This window comes from Pleurodeles waltl, chromosome 4_1, assembly GCF_031143425.1.
Source record: "Pleurodeles waltl isolate 20211129_DDA chromosome 4_1, aPleWal1.hap1.20221129, whole genome shotgun sequence".
NCBI classification, from domain to species: Eukaryota; Metazoa; Chordata; class Amphibia; order Caudata; family Salamandridae; genus Pleurodeles; species Pleurodeles waltl.
In genome coordinates, this window is record NC_090442.1 from 669,403,398 (window position 1) to 669,420,578 (window position 17,181).

Consider the following 17,181-nt stretch of genomic DNA (forward strand, 5'->3'; position numbering starts at 1 on the left):
CCGTCAGTCCATGTGCTATCAGATGTCCTGTGAGCGGTCGGCGCATATTAAGCGCTATGTTTACTACTTGAGGATTCGCCATTATAAAATAGCACTAGGGCAGAGAAGGCACACCAATATCAGGGTTTTCCTTTCAAAGTTCAAGCTTGAACAACCAACCGCTCTTAATAGGATCTACCTATATTGCGGTGGCGGAAGTCCTCAGTGCCACGGACGTCTCCGTATACGGAACCGAGGAGTCAATATATATATGAGACCGAGAGAGTCAGACGGACCCGAAAATTAGAGCTAGACCAATCGTTGGCGGCGCCATGTCACGTGGGCTCTCATTATCCTAAATGAGACTACTGGATTTCTAGGTAGCAGGATCGTTCACGGTGTGGGGGACTGAGTCGGACCCACTTGGAAGGACCTCTGTCACCCTAAATCCGGTTTTGCTCCGGCTAACTAGCAGTGCCTCCTTTCTCCCAAAGGGAAGAGATGATTAGGCAGCCGAGCGCATGACATCTTTGGAACTTCTCAGGGAAGTCGTGGTCACTCAGATCCAAACCAACTCTCTCATTTACAGTATGATCTCATATACAAATGACAAAGGCAGTGTAAGTTTTATATAATGTTTTAATAAAACGACTGCATTTTAGATATTAAGGCGTAAGCCGCAATAACCAGAACAATACAACACAGTAGGATTGAAATAGTCACGAGGAGAGTGAAACATAAGAACAACGCTATCATGGTGTTTAACAATTTCTACTCTCCCTTAGCTAGTTCTATTTCGAGCACAGCATGTTAAGCTTCCAACTTGCCTTTCTGAATCCCTGGGGAGACATCATCCCTCATACCTGAGCAAAGGCCTGTGATCTGGTTCAGCATCTGCAACGAGGCAGTCAGCGTCTAGTTGTGGTTCCGTGGTTGGAATCTCCCTCTGTCATGTAATGGGACAAGGAAGTGTTTTTATAACTAACATGTCAGCGTGATCACAAAATGTCCGTACGCAGGAATGCCAAAGACTAAACTCCTACCACGTCTATCAGCAATGTACCAGACTGTATCCTTGACTGAAGCACAGAGTGAACAGGAATGTGTTATGGAGAACTTCAGTGCTGAAGTAGGCTAAACAGTGTGATATGAAATATAAAACAAGACCGTAGAACTGGCTATTTGAAAAATAACAGTACGAAGCCGAATAAAAGCAATTAGAGCAAAGTGCACAGAGGCTCTAGGCTACGAGCAAAGGAATAAAATACATTTAGGGCAAAATGCACAAAAGCCTAAAGCCCGAAGCTAATGAGCAAAGGATATGTAAAACTGACCACACTACAATACTACCATTTCATGTCTTCCAGGCTAATTTCCAGCTTCTCCTGAGCAAGTTTCCTGAAGCATGCGGTTTCTAAAAGCCAGCATGTAACTAAACACATCCTGTGGAGGCTTACTGGGGACCTTCTCCAAGCCCTCCTTTATCAGACTCAGAGGTCCCCTGACAGGGTGGCCATACAACAACTCAAAGGGACTAAAACCAAGTCCCTTCTGTGGCACCTTCCTGTAAGCAAACAAAAGGCATGGCAAGAGGACGTCCCACTTACACCTCATGGGCTCTGACAGGCCCATAAACATGTTCTTCACGGTTCAGTTGAATCTCTCAACCAAACCATTTCCTTGGGAGTTGTATGGAGTAGTGAACTTGTAGGTCACCACACAATACTTCCACAGAGACTTCACATAAGTAGATATGAAGTTGGTACCCCTGTCAGATACCACATCCTTTGGAAACCCCATTTGGGTAAAGACCCCATCAATGCCCGGCCCACCGCAGGGGCTGTGATTGACCTCAGAGGGATAGGTTCCTGGTACCGGGTCACATGGTCAACCAAGACCAGGATAAACCTGTTGCCCATGGCTGTCTTAGGATCCAGAGGCCCCACGATGTCAATACCCACCCTATCCAAAGGGGTGCTGATCACAGCGAAAAGTTGGAGGGGAGCCCTACATTTCCCCCCACTCTTGCCACTTGCCTGACAGATTTGGCAAGATCTACAATATGCATCATATTGCCTTCACATTTGGGGCCAGTAAAAGTGGGTGACAATCCTTTCAAAGATCGTGTCCTGCCCTTAATGTCCTGCTAAAGGCACATCATGAGTCAACCCCAGTAAGAAGGCTCTGAAGCACTGGGGTACCACCAGCACAGGCTTGGCAACCTTAGGCTCACTATACAAGAGGCCCCCTCCCAATAGATGCAGTGTGATCCAGTCTCCTTGCCAGATGCCTGGTCTGCAGCCTGCTGCACCAAGATCCTTTAGAGTAGGGCATGACTTCTGTGCCTCACAGAATTCCTCCCTGGTGGGACCCCCTTCCTGCTGCCAAGAGGTTAGCTCGGGCACCTCACCCAGTTCAGCCACCTGTTCCCCTGTAGGCTCTGGAGAGTCCCTCTCAGGTTCAGCCTCCTCCCAGACCATGGTAAATTCTGGGACGGTTTCCCATGCCCCTTGCTCTTCCTCTTTCTGGCAGGCACCTAGGCCACTCTTTCAGGCTCCAGGGCCTCCCGATCACCCTGATGGGTTGCCATTGACTCTGTGGTCACTCATGCCCACCCACGCAGCCAACATCTCCAAGTGTGACCTGTGTTCCACCTCCCTCCAAGGGGAATCCTCCAGGTCATTACCTAGCAGACAATCAACAGGCATGGTTGGGCTCACTGCTACCCACAAGGAATCTGAGACCCCCCCCACACCACTTAGCACAGAGCTCAGAGTTGTCTACTACAACTACTTGGTGAAGTGCATGGAGACCTACCTGCTCTTCAGATACCAGGTGACTTCTCACCATAGTCACACTGGCTCCTGTGTCTCTCAGAGCCTCCACACTCGTTCCATTGATGGTCACCCACTGCTTGTACTTTTTAGTATTCTCAGGCACTAGGGTCCTATGGACCATCTCACTGTCCTCTAGTGAGACAAGGGTCATCTCAGTTGGCTCCCACCCTTCTCCTGGAACCAACTCCTCCCCAAGCGCTACACTGGCCAAATCCTGTGGCTAAACACCAGTGGGTGCCTATGTCCCCTTGGGACATTTGGGGTCCCTCCCTCCTGTGACCCACCTGATCACATGCATAACATTTGCAGGGACCACCTCTGCAGGTCTCCCTGTAGAGACCTATGCTTTCTTTTCAACTGGGGGCTGGGAATCCTTACCCAGGTTGGTGTCCTTTACAGAACGCCCCCTGTTTACCCTCCCCCCCACTTCTTCTGAGACTGACCTGCCCGACCCTTGGCTGAGTCTCTCCCATACCTCTTTTGGACCCTGGTGCTCTCCCACCGGTCCGCTTCCTCAGCAAGCTTCCTGGTGTCAGTAATTGCTGTCAATTAGGTGCTGGCGCAGCTCTGGAAAACAAAGACTATACAAGTGCTCCCACGCAATCAAATTGTACAGCCCCTCATAATCCGTTACCCTACTGCCCTTTACCCAACCATCCAGTGCCCTGCAAAAAGAGTCAACTCACTCTAACCAGGTTTGAGAAGCTGCCTACTTGCAAGACCTAAACTTCTCTTTGTACTGCTGAGGAGTGAGACCATACCTAGTGAGTAGGGCGTCCTTCATGATAGAGTAGGTGAATCCTTGAGGATCCCCTAGGGCTCTCAAGGTGTCCCTCCCCTTTACCCAGAAGTGCTTCCACAGACCCGCCGCCCCAGTGCATCTCAGGGACCAGGTTCATGTGAAGAACTTACTCATACCCCTTAAACCACAGATGTATGTCATCCTCCCTCTTTAAATCTTTTACCAGGTCCTTAGGTGTATGCACTCTTTTTCAGGCTGCGCTGAGGTACTGCTGTCACCATCTGTGCTGAACCTGCCCTTCAGATCCAGCTTCGTTAGATTCAGTTCTTGTGCAAAGATCAGTTTCTTTTACTCTTGGCAAGTCTCTCTTTTTCCTCCTCTCTCTTGATCCTAGCCAGCTGCAGCTCCCTCTCATGCTGGAGTCTGAGCTTCTCCATCTCCAAGTGGTGCCTCTTGATTTCCTACTGTTCTCCAGTTCCTCCTGGGTCAGGCCTTTGGATGAAACACTGTTGCCTGCCCTGGAGGTCCTCCATCCAGGCAGGTCAGGGTTGTTCAACACAACATTATGTAAGGTTTGCACCTCCTCATCCACAACAACCCCCTCCTCCTCTGTGTGCCCCTCAGACTCTTTTGCTGCCAACCAGGCCTCAGCACTTGTTGTAGCTTCTCCTTCTAGGGGAGCCTCTAATTGGACATTTCAATTCCCTACAAAACTGTTTGAGTTGAGCCACTGTGTACTCCTCCAGCTTATCCAACTCAAACGCCACATTTGTAGCAACTGCTGATTGCTCCCATGACTGAGGCATGACTGTGGTTACGGTTCAACAAAGATGCAAAGTTCAGGAAGGCAAGGTAAATCCAAGAAAAAGGGAAAAAACTGAAATCCAAGGGAAAAAACTGTATGTGGTTGCACAGTGTTCTGCAATACAACAGTAGTGTGCACCAACCACTGTATGTCAAGTACAAACACAAGTCCTATCCTCACCGCTGATCACCAATGTTAGAAATGGGGTCTCGGTTGGCAGTCAGTTTGCACTCTGTCTAAGCATGGACCCTCACTCTAGTCAGGGAAATTGAGATACACACCAAGGTGGCTTGGCACAAGCAGTAAGGCTTCTCTTAGAAGCAATGTGTAAAGTATTTCTACAATCACACACAGTAACACAGTGAAAACACCACAAAAGGACTCAAGTCCAGGTTAGAAAAATAGCCAATATTTATCTGAGTAAAACAAGACAAATACTACAACAATCCAACATACACAAGCAAAATTATGAATTTTCAAAGATTAAATTTCAATATAGGTTTGTTCCTAACACTCCGACGCCAATGGTGCAGGTCACGAGTCTCATGGACCCCCAGGTAGAGTATCTTGTGAAAATGAGGAAACAAGCGGATGCACTGAGTTGGGGATTGAGTCATCACTGGATCCGGTGCGGCATTAGTTACGGTGCTGTGGAGCGAGGGAGTGGAGGCGTGGGTGCAAGGCGTCGGGTCCTTGCTGTGCAGCTGTGGAGGTGAGGCATCGGCGTCAGTGCGAAGCGTTGGATCCACGCACTTACAAGCGGGGTCGATATCCGGCAGTCACAGCGTGGTGCAGCAAAGTCGTGTTTCACAGATGTCTGTGACACAGCACTTCAGGACTAACAGAGTCGTGGATTTCAGCGAGGTTGCGGCAGCATCGGGTCTGCGGGGTTGTCGAACTCCAGCAAGGACCATGGCTTCAGTTGCAGAAGGCGTTGCACAATCCGGCAGTGGCGCAAGTACGGAGTCGTCTGAAGTCGGAGCACTTGGTTCAACCTGGTTTTTCACCAGCTTCTCCTTTGAAGGGCCCAGGGACAGGATTAGGCACCACTTTGCAGAGTAGGAATCTCATCAGAGAGTCCAGGTGCTAGAAGAGGACGTCTTTGAGGGCCTTGAGACTTCAGAACAGGGGGCAAGCTCAGTCCAAGCCCTTGGAGAAACAGAGCAGGATACACAGCAATGTCTGGTCTTTGTCTTCTCTAAGGCAGACGCAACAACTGCAGGGCAACCCAGCAAAGCATACACAGCAAAGATTGCAGAAGTATTCTAGTAGGCTGGGGTTTTGGGTCCACTAATTATACCCCTTCCTGTCTTTAAAGTAGGCAAACTTCAAAGGAAAGTCTCTGTTATTGATAAGATCCTGTCTTGCCCAGGCCTGGCCCCAGACACACACCAGGGGGTTGGAGACTGCATTGTGTGAAGACAGGCACAGCCCATTCAGGTGTAAGTGTTAATTCCTCCCTCCCCACTCTAGCCCAGAAGACTTATCAGGATATGGAGACTACCCCAAGCTCCCTTTGTCTCATTGTCTAGAGGGAATTCACAACAGCCCACCTGTCATTCTGGCCCAGACGTGATATACACATGCAGGCAGAGGCATAGGATGGTTTAAGCAAGAAACGGCCCACTTTCTAAAAGTGACATTTTCAACTAACAATCTAAACACCAACTTTACCAAAAGATGTGTTTTCAAATTGTGAGTTCGGAGACCCCTGCTCCCAATGGGAAACTCCAGTTCACTTAAAATATATTTAAAGGCAGTCCTGATGTTAGCCTATGAGAGACAAAGGCCTTGTAACAGGGAAACATGAATTTTGCAGTATTTCACTGTCAGGACATGTGAAACATATTAGTACATGTCCTACTTTTAACATACACTGCACCCTGCCCCCTGCCCGTGGGGCTACCTAGGGCCTATCTTAGGGTTGCGTTAGATGAACAAAAGGGAAGGTTTGGCCTGGCAAGTGGGTACACTTGCCAGGATGAATTGGAGGTTGAACACTGCACACACGGACACTGCAGTGGCAGGTCTGAGCCATGTTTACAGGGCTACTCATGTGGGTGGCACAATCAGTGCTGCAGGCCCTCTAGTAACACCAAGTGCACCGGATATGCCCAGACATGAGCCCCCAGCTCACTGTGCCACTGGATTCAAGCTAGCCTGGCTGATGTAGGGTGATACCCTGAAACTGGTCCCAGGATGCTTGTTTCCGGTCCAGGAAGGACTTGGCCTGGCAGTTCGGGCCAGACTGTTCCCATTGGGAACAGGGTCAAGATTGAGTTGCATATGGCTGGGTCCAAACTGGGGTGGCAGGGTGAGCAAAAGAATTGATGGATTAAACCCAGGTCTGTGACTGTGGGTGAATGTTTTATTGATTCCGCATTCCATCCATCATTTTTGTTTGTTTGCTTTTGCTGCCCTAAGTGCGCCAGGTATTCCCATACATGGGTTCCCGGATCACTGTGCCACTGGATTCAAGCTAACCTGGCTAATGAAGGGTGATACTCTGAAACCAGTCCCAGGTGGCTTGTTTCCGGTCCAGGAAGAACCTGGCCTGGAAGTTCCGGCTGGACTGTACCCATGGGGAACAGGGTCAAGACTGATTTGCAGATGGCTGGGTCCAAACTGGGGTGGCATGGTGAGCAAAGGAATTGATGGAATAAAACCAGATCTCTGACTGGGGGTGAATGTGTGATTGATTCTGCATTTCGTCCATAATTTTTGTTTCTTTGAAGGCCCACTAGTAGAATTTGATTTACAGGCCCTGGGCACCTCTAGTGCACTTTACTAGGGACTTACTAGTAAATCAAATATGCCAATCGTGGAAAAGCCAATTACACATACAATTTACAGAAAGATCACTTGCACTTTAGCACTCGTCAGCAATGGCAAAGTGCCCAGAGTACCAAAAACATCAAAAACCAGCACACAGTCAAAACACAGGAAGCAGAGGCAAAAAGACAGGGGAGACTACGCCATGGATGCCAGGTCTAACAGGAGATAGCAACCCAAAACCTCAGTGAAATTGGCATCAAGTTGGCTTTACTAGATACAGCTCAAATTATTAGACAGAGTCTGTTTTACCAAATAGTGAAGTTTGGAAGCGCTGTAAAGGAACTGAGTGTGAGAGGCTCTGTCCAAGTAGAAATATTTTTCCACATGATTTGGGCCTGCTCAAAATTGCAGAGGTTGTGATGAGAAGTGAGTGAACATGTAGGGCAAGTAGCACAGATCTCACTAGGAATAAAGACCAAACCCCCCATCCAAGCACACCCAAATATTTTGTAATGGGAGAACTGGGAGAATTATTGTGAAATTGACTTAACATTTAGAATGTGAGAACTTTGGACGAGATGTACGAAATGATTTAGCATTTTGTAATGGACCAAATCACTATTTTGGTTCCTTACGAAATGCAAAATCTGCATTCCGTATGTACGAATGCTTAAAAGCTAGTCGTTAAATGTGATTTCTACGCTGCTGGAATCACAATTAAGAAATCGCAAAGAAATGTAATAAAAAATCGCAATAGCGACTGAGCAAAAAAGCCCATTTAAGAAATGCAATTTCCATCAACCTGAAGCAGGTGGTAACCGTGTGCAAACTTGAAAATGAGCACCAAAATACATCTGGCTCATCCAGAATAGCGCCATAATACATCCTAGCAAGATGGATGAGGATCCAGGCCCTGAGGGGCAGGAGGAGGAGACGGGAGAGGACATTTAGGGTGAAGGTCACCCTATTTAACATGACAGAGGAGGAGATAATAGACAGATATAGACTGTCTAGCCAGGTCATACTTGACCTGATAGCTGATATGCCTGTTACAGGCCCCTACAATGCATAGCGACCCCATACCTCCCTAAGTGCAGGTATTATGCTGCCTACCTGCGACAGGAAGCAACCAGTCAGTCATAGCAGTGGCAGGGGAGGAGTCACAAAGCACATTATGTAGGTTGCTCCACATATTTCTTGATGTAATGGTTGCTAAGCTGCCCCAATATATCTTTTTACCAAGTACCCCACAAACATTGCAGCAGACAAAATTGAATTTCTATAGGGTGGCACAGTTACCCAATGTAATTGGCTGCTATGCCCTCCTTCTGCAACAGAATACATATATAGGAACAGGAAGAGCACACACTCCCTGAATGTGCAGGTGGTGTGTGACACCTCCTGCGTCATCACAGACCCTGTGGCCAATTATCAAGGAAGTACACATGACTCATTCATGTTCTGCCACAGTGGACATTACAACCGACTGGCAGAAGAGGAATTTGGTGATGGATTCCTGCTTGGTAAGTTTACCAAATACGCATTGCAAACACTATCCAGGAATATATGTGCCAACTGGTCTAACGATTTCCCCAACCATGCCCCAAAGGTGACAGTGCTTATGCCTTACGTCCATGGATCCTTACACCTTACCTAACTGCCGGATGCCAAGTGAGCAATGATATAATTAGGCACACAAAGCAGCACGCTCAGTCATTGAGAGGACATTTGATATCTTGAAATCCAGCTTCAGGATCATCCATAAGACAGGAGGAGCACTACTATACAGGCCACAAACATGCTGCAAGATAATAGCAACCTGTGCCATGTTTCACAATTTAGCAAAGCGGAAGGGCTACAGCTTTTCACCATTTAACCTGAATCATACGATTATTCAGATGACGAACAACTGCAAATACAGGGTCAACAGGATGGCAGCCATGAGGGATGGGCTTGACGGATATATATCACCAACAACAACTTCTGAGGTAAGGCATGACATATCATGGCGTCAATAAGATAATTCAAGCTTGCCTTAGTGCTTGATGCACAAAGTGATTACCACCTTTCATTAAGGTGTCAACTTTTTTACAAAAACAAATATGTACAAAAAAAAGAATGCCATGCATGCAAAATGTATTGTGCCATGTCTTCCAATTTCTTGCGTCCCCTTCCTGTACTCCTTTCCCACTCACAATGTGCCCAGGGGCGGCAGAAGTATCAGTGTCTGAATGCTGTTGGGAAACATTCATGGTGGCACAGTTGTCCAGGGCAGACACCCCACTTATGCCTGACCCATCCTGTCTCCCAAGGGGTGGTGGGTTGGTTGGCAGGGCAAAAATGTGGGTCTAGAGGGTTTCAAGAGGTGTTTGTCACCTGCACAATGCCCCTGGCAACATCCTGCCAGCAATGTGACATTTCTGTCTAAATGTTAATTGTACGCCTGGACAGGCTGGAGGTGGCACTGGCCAGTCAGTTCATTTCACGTGTGTGGGCATCAAATCTGGCCATTAATTGCCTATGATGCAGGAGCTACTGTCTGTGCTCTCACTCCAGTGCAATGGTCCAGCACTCCTGCCCCTTCTCAACTGTTTTGGTGAGGCACTGCAGCTCCCTGATCACACCACTGATTTTATTTTTTATTTTGCAGGTGCTGAGTTCTGATTATTGTCCTCTTCAAACCACCATATGTGGTTGTACTTGCTGCAGTTGACAGTGTGGAAACAGTGACCATGCTGCCTGGACTTTGGTCAGCTCCTGCATTGTCAGCTAGGGAGGAATGCTCTCTCGCATTGTCCTGAATGCTGGCCAGTGGTGTGATCTTACGTCTCCCTGCTGTTGTAGAGGTGGATGGGCAAGGTGACAGTGTTATTGTCGGCTCCACCTGTTGATCTGTAGCTGCTGCAGTGTCTGTATCATCAGGGCTGGGATCTGTTGGACACATATGCAGCACACATTTAATATGAATAAATGTTACAGTTTTGGACACAACTATGTTGTGACGTGGTGATTGGTGTGTTTGTGTTGCAGGAGTTGTAGTAGATTGTTAAATGCAGCAATTGGAATACAATGCAGCCTGGGGATGGAGTGCACTACAACTCCCAAGATGCATTGGATGGGTGATTGAAACAATTGACTGGAGTAGTCCAATCTTTGTGTTCTCTACTGTGGTTTGCCTAACTGTGTGGTCTGCAAACAACATACAGGTATGTCACTTACCCTGGCTGGTGGCTGCTGGGAGTGAGGTGTCTAGCTCTCCAACTCCTGAGGCACTGGCAAGTTCCAGCATGTCCTCAATGAGGCCCTCCATGGAAGACAGTGGGGGATGGGTGGATGGTTCCCCTCCTGTTGCACGCCCCTTAGCCATCCTGCTGGTTAGCCTCTCCTTTGTCCTGGAGTGCAGGCTGTACCACTTCTTGTGCAGCTCAGGGATGGTTCTCAGTGTGACTCCAAGGGCATTCACTTTCTCCTGAATTTCCTGTCTAGATTTTGTTTTTCTGGTAGTCAGGGACAGAAAAAGAAGCCTTTCCAAACAGCTTGTCCATGTTGGCCATACATTCCTCAGTGAGGACCTCCAGCTCCCTCTCAGAAAATGTGATTTTGCGCTTCCTGCTGCCTCTAGCATCCATGTTCTCCTCTAGAGCCATGGTGTGGTGTTCTGGCCCTTCCTTGTGTCTGCAGCAGTGTGTCTGGGCCTCTCCATGCTCTCTGTAGCTGAGTCAGGGCTTAGGGTTTGGCCATACCCTATTAATTACTTCCATCTGGGTCCCCAGCTGCATTTAGGTCTAGATTTCTAAAATAATGATTTCTTATTAAGAAATCTCAATTGTGCGATTTCCTAATTATCGATTTCTTATTTGCGATTTCTTCCATTTAGAAATGGCAAATAAGGAATTGCTTAATACATAGATCATAAATTGCAACTCGCAAATACTGATTTCTATATATTCGGTATTTGCAAGTCACAATATAAGACTTTTGTACATCTGACCCTTTGTTCGCTTCCTCGCTGCTTTTCCTTTTGATCTGGTTCACCCTTTCTGCCTACCCTTTTTTCCTATTCATGAATATGTGGGTGCCAATAACTGATAAATGAATATTATTCAATATAAGCGCTATATGATCCAAGTTGCCAATGCTGTTACACAATCGAACCTGTATACATTTATTTGTAAATAAAAAAAGGATTTTTTAAAACAGTCTACAACTCCTTGCTGTATCACTGAACATTAAAAAACAAACTATTTCAGTTTTATGCCTTCCTGTGTGTCGCTGCTGAACTGTTTGCACTTGTTGCACACCGACTGATAAAATAATAAATAACGTTTTTAAAAAAACTTTATATCTTGTGCTGAGTAGAGAGAGCTCTGTGAGATCTGGAATAACACTTCTCCTGTGCATTTATAAAGTAAAGGGCGTGTTCTGACTTTTGTCTGCCACATACCATGCAATGCAAAACTTAACTGTGAATCTGCAAAGAAAAAGAATGCACCCATCTCCCCTTCACTACCCCCACACATACATTATGGCTTTAGTAGGTGTTAGTTAATAACAGGCAGATGAGCTGCTCACCACACACTGGAAACGTTTCTCATCTGTGCCCTTGTCAGCTCAGTCACTCCGCCCACAGAGCACGGAAGTGCACATTGTCGCCTCTGTGGCAGCTTTTTACTTGCCACGACTGACATCTAGAGTTACACTTGGTTTTTGGAGAAGGCAAAATAAAGAATATTTTTCCATCTGTAAGGCACAAGGTAAATAAAATAGCATTGTTAATGGAATGACCAGCAATGCCAACAACCAGGAAGGTGCATAGATGTGATGCAAAGTGAATTTTTCCCGCCACCCTCCCATGATATTTGCTGAAACTGGCACGCAGTTCCAATAGCTCTGTAGGCAGCTACGTAAGGGCTTATCACGAATCTTGCGACCGTAATGATGTCACAACACCGCAGGGGGTTGTGGCGGTTTACTAATAGTGCAAGATTTCCATATAATTATGAGTTATGGATGTCGGAACGGGACATTAAAAGCGACATCGGAAACGGTACCACTAATTACTTCATGATTTGCCTCTTCTCTTCCACACACGCTTTTTGTCAGTTTTTTCTAGAGGAAATGTGCAGGGTGGACATACATAATCTCAATTTTGGCACCAACTCCTGTCGGATGCAGGATTACTGTAGGATTCATAATGAGCCCAAGTATTAGCCCGAATAACGTTCTTGACATTTTTGAGTCCAACATGCAGTAGATAAGAGGTTTGATAGATATGTTTTATTTTGAATTGTTTTTTAGCAAATACATGGCTAAGTTTCGACTCAATGCTCTACTTTAAACTCAGGTTAGTGTTCCGCAGTGCTTAATTTGTGCTTGTTGGCAGGGGTGGCCGTAAATGGATTGAAGAGGCCCGAGATGGCTTCAGGATTACACTGTCTCAGTATTCAGTGATGGCAGATTTAATTACAGCAGCCTCGTGTTTAAGAGAAGGGCTTTGAGCACCGGCACCTTTTTATTTACAAATTAAGCACTGATGTTCAGTATAGTTTTGGTTTAAAGGTTTTACAAATGTTAACTAAATGCTTTCACATATTTGCCAGCAGCCTCAGACTGCTGAATTCTGTGAACGTTTTTAGACCTTTTAGACCTCCCTAAATGTACAACATTCAAATAATCACAAAGCTCTTCTGCTCGCTTGAACCGTTTTCCATTGTTTCTAAGCTTCTCCTACTTCAACCTCTAAGCCAGGTATTGCTGAGTGTCTAGTGTGAGCCAATGCTGGCTTGCCAAAATTTGGGAGTCTTCTAACGTGTCCAATCACATCACGACGCTGCAGTGAGTCTACCTTGGCTACCATTACTACACATGGCACCTTTTTGTCCAAAATCCTCTTCTTGCTATATAATTGAAAATTAAAAACAGAGAAAGAAAAACAGAGAAAAATAGAAAGCCTTTATTTGAAACCTAAAGTCAAGTATTGATGATCTGAAACAAAAATGCTAATACTTAATATAATGTCAATAAACTGAGCCCTGATATTTGACATGTTTATGCACTTTCAAAGCCTCTAGTCCACAAAATTGCAGAATATGTGAGTGCAAAAACTACACTTGTACCAAATAGACATTACCAATTGAAAACGGACTTGAAACTCGCGGTGTTCACACTGCGAATCCTTGAACTTGTAAGAAAGAGTTAGCATAAAAGGACACGCCAACACATTGTTGTAACTCATAAGCAGAGCCACTTAAATTCAGTCATAAGGTATGACCAAGTTATGCTGCAAATGCAAAAAGAACAAGTGATGGACGGAATGCTGAACAATGTCAAACATTCATCCCCAGTACAGAGATCTGGGCTAAATCCATCGTGTTTTTTGCCACCCATGCCTTTCCAGTTTGAACCCAGCCATATGCAAACCAGTCTTGACCCTGTTCCCCATGGGAACAGTCCAGCCTGAACTGCCAAGCCAGGCCCTCCCTGGACTGGAGACAAGCATCCTAGGACCGGTTTCAGGGTATCACCCTTCATCAGCCAGGCTAGCTTGACTCCAGTGGCATGGGGAGCGAGGGGCCCATGTCTGGGCATACCCTTCCCACTTAGGGCAACTTTAGCAACACAAAAAGATGATGGACGGAGTGCTGAACAATGCAAACACTCACCCCCAGGCACAGATCTGGGTTTAATCCATAGTTCTTTTGCTTTGAGCTAGAAACCTTTTTGGTTACAATCTGCAGCTCATACAGCAGATGAATTATGTGGCAAATACGGAAAATGCATAAATATGCCGAAAACTCCGCAGCTGAAAAATCACATAATTTCAATAGCCCTCCTCAAAAATGTATTAATCAGTGGTCTGAGACCATTAATGTATCATAAAGCATTGATCAGATACCGACACCCAGAAAGGGTAGTACCCATTCATAAAAATGGAGCTGTACATAAGGGACTATTTCCATTATGTGCCGGCTGTTGGCGCTGGGAGAGCAGACAGCGGTCCACGGACCAGTACATGCTCCTCCGCTGTCCCTTGGCATCCTGTCAGTTTGATGTGTTGTACAGGGCTAGAATATCAATAGGTTAAGGATGTGAATGCAGTGATGAAACGTCTGCTGACCTGTGAAGGATTCTATCGTTGCGTTTACAGCCATTCGGGAAGATTTGCAGAAGAAATCTGCCCTTTTGTATATTAATGAAGTAGGATTTCAGCAATTCAGACTGGCCACCTTGTGCGAGACTGAACTGGTACATCCGTAGCCGCACAAAAATGTGCATATAGGAGGCAGGACGCAGTACACAAATTATTCCAAACAGCTTTCTCCCTTACGGGGAAGAAAATGCTGGCACTCTACGCGTTACATTATAAACAATATACTTATTAATAATGGCACGAGGATTGCAGCCGAAGCCTGAGCGTATAATCTTAGGCAGATCTTTAGCAATACTGGAAGTAGCTCAGACGGTCATTTCCATTTCTGACCAGCCATACATATCATGAGTCATGGACGATGAGAAAACAATATGTATATATGTGAATATACGAAAACAAGGAGTGTTTGTGCTAATCACAGCATATATTGAACTGCTTATCAGTTTCGGCAGTACGGGGCTAAAGACGGCAGGCAGTAGGATTGCCCTTGTGTGATGGGTGCAGGACCTGACGGAAAGCCAAGCCCTGTGCTCGGCCTCACTGCACCTGTCTGAAGGCTGTGAGCGGTGCGAGTTAGGGTGCACAGGGTATGGTGCCCCCCTATACAGACAACAGCCATACGCAGTAGGGGCGAGAGGGGAAGAGTTACTGACATCTGTTTTTTTTTCCTGCTGCCAGTTTATTTTTGTGCAATTCTTAAAACTCTGTACTTTTTTCCCTTACAATAAAGAAATGTATTTGAAAACATCCAAAAATTGGGCTATACTGAGTGGCAGACTGGAAACCACTAGCAACAGCAAACTTTTTTGTTCGAGCACCGATATTGCATAGTCATTGTGAGAGCAGTAAGCGATCATCTGCATTACAAAGGGGGAGTGCAATGTGTGAGCATACACAACCTGTGTTTGTCTCAATTATTGCATAGCCTTTTATGTACCTGTTTCACTCGTTATGTTAACAGAAATTGGTATAGCATGGCATTTGTACAGTGCTATATTGCCATTGGTGTAACACTTTGGCATCTGACTATATATCAAAAGATGTGACCAGATGAACAGAGCTATATTGTAATTGCAAAAGCCTAAGGTTTGCGACCACAAAATATATTTTACAGATGTATTAATTCCATTTTGCGAGTCAGCAAAATTGTTCCATCTCACAAAATGTTTTAACAGCTCAGACTGAATCACAATTAGTAAGGTGCAGGAAAGGTTTTCGCCTAATTGCAATTCAGTACTGCATGTAGCAATGGTTTGCAACTGTAATCAGTTAATGAAACTGCTAACGCGTCCTTTTATGTTAATTTATTTACACATTAGGACTCGTTTTAGGCCAATGAGTCTTTTGACCCAGTTGAGAGACCCCGTAGGACGAGATAGCTGATCAATATGTCCATCAATATATCAATAATGTTATCAATATTTATCACCACAATACATTTCACTTTGGTCAAAGACATTAATCAAATTGACGACGCAACCATGACCTTTCAGCCATGAATAACCACACCTTTGATAGAATTTTATGAAGTTTATTCCCTATTAATTACAATCTAGAATTAGATGCATCAATCTCAAAGCCAAGAAACACAATAGCAAAGTTATGATATGGCAACCTTGGTAAGATTTCAATAAGGCAAGAATCATAAACATCAGAACGTAGCACGGCGCAAACATAGATCTAAATACGCGTCAGTTCAACATAGCATAACGTCAGTCGTTTGTCTATTTGCGTCAATTTAGTGATCACCTATCCTAACCACTGATTAGCATTGGCATGTTGGGCTTCATGCAAAACAATTTAGAACACCAATTTGGAAAACATCTAGCTATGGTCTCTGTCAAAAATTAGCAGTTGGTACCTAGAAAGGAAAAGCAAACAGACAAATTACAATTGCATTGTCATAATTACCCTCCAAAGGTTAGGTCAGCTCACAGGTTCAGTCTTCGTCTTCAGGACATCAGTCAAAGCGCCATCAATCAGGACTCAACTAAAGGGCAAAAGTGGGCACTTCCCTCATAAGGAGGATAAGTGTAAAAGGGCAGTCTATGGGTGAGGACGGTTTCTAATAAGTCTCAAATCACCAAACAGAGTGACAGAGTTTCTGGATAAAATCAATAGCATTCCCTACCTAATTCTAATGACCCTTCTGTGACATGGGTTTTCATCCCTTTCCACCAAAATTCCCCCAAAATTCTATTGGACACTTACTATACTCCACTATCTTGAACCTATCAAATTTAGCATTTCATAATCCCAATTGTCATCCCACGTTAATTCATGGTTCTTTGACAGGTCTTCATAATTGACGTCTTCGGAGGTGGCACATCCGGCGTTACTTCTCTCTTTGGCATGTCCTTTGGGTCAGCAGATTCATTGTCCATCGGTCTAAGTGACCTTGTACATAACATTAATCTACACTTGTTTCAATTTGCTCATATTTTTTAAACCAAGGCACCGACTATGCGCTTGGGAACGGTGTTACCATAGATACATTCGTCTTCAAAGCTGAAGAAAAAGAACATTTGCAGGGTCATGGCCCTTTGCGAGTCAGCACACTGGAAAAATAGAAAAATGCATTTAATATGAGAGCTGGGCAGCTAAATCTTGCAGCTCACGCTAACTTAAGGCCTATAAAGATTATGAATGTTAAGCTTAATTAAACACAACAAAACATTTTATTCATCATTATTAATTCGCGTATACATTGGTGGCCATTTACCTTGGTCATAATTCAGGTGTGCGTTTAAGCAATTTTGCTATTGTTACAGTTTTCTATGCAGTATCGTCACACATTAATATAGATATTCTGCTCTAATATAGGTTATATAAACTACGCTCTCTCAGTCCCTCCTCTGATGACGCTCGTCATGACACAAACCTCTCTCTTTGA